Consider the following 1,017-nt stretch of genomic DNA (forward strand, 5'->3'; position numbering starts at 1 on the left):
ACACACACACACACACACACACACGTATCATCCCATCTCTCGTGTTTTTCTATCACCAGTCATATTTTGCAATTACTGATCATTTTCTTTGTTTCCTAGTTTTATATTTTGATTGCCAGTAATTACCAATGCATCATTTTTTTTAGTTTCTTTTTTTATTTTTATAGTGGTTTACTTACCAACATATCCTGATTGCATTTTAGATCAACATCAGGCTGCAGAAGTTGTTGAAAATCTTTATCTTTGGTTTAGTGCTTGGTGTATATATTTGAATAACAGTCATACTTACTGATCTTCATTGCATATATATTACTATTATCCTATTAGTGATTAGCACTTCAGAAAAGATCATAGAATCTGGTCCTTTTGGAGAATGAATAAAAAGACACTTTGCTTTAATTTGTCATTCCCAGTGCAATAGACTATTTGAGAATCTTATGCAATATGACTACTACATTTCTGCTCATTTCTAGAATATCTATTTTCATATGTTCCGTTAAATATATTTCACACTCTGATTATTAATGGATGTTTGCAACTTTTTCTTCTCATTTTGCATCGTGCTTCATAGGAAATAAAGATCCTGAAACCTTTACTATACACCAGTCACTGCAACTCCACATGAAGCAGCACCTGCTAAGTAGCATTTTGTGTGACTTGCAACCTTACGTGCTCATTTTCTGGCCCAATATCAAACCACGTTCCACTCCTATTTATAAAATGTTTGCTGCTTAAATTTGTTCTTTAGAAGTGCAATATTTGCTCCTTCTCCTAATCTGTCTCAGTCTGGAAACTATCCATCATTGGTGACCCTGCTGGTATTTGAAATATTGCTGAATAGTTTCCAGCATCAGAATAACATGTGCAATCCACCACAATAAGGAAAGAAAAAAAAGGTTAGAAGTAGAAGAACAAATTACGTTTTATTTAATCAATAATTACTTATTCTATTAGCTGTTTTTTCCCTTTATTTATAATTTTTACAGCCTACTTTACCCTTCATAGGGTCTCTATGAG

This window comes from Elephantulus edwardii, unplaced genomic scaffold, assembly GCF_000299155.1.
Source record: "Elephantulus edwardii isolate Elephantulus edwardi_28Jun2011 unplaced genomic scaffold, EleEdw1.0 scaffold00090, whole genome shotgun sequence".
Taxonomy (NCBI): domain Eukaryota; kingdom Metazoa; phylum Chordata; class Mammalia; order Macroscelidea; family Macroscelididae; genus Elephantulus; species Elephantulus edwardii.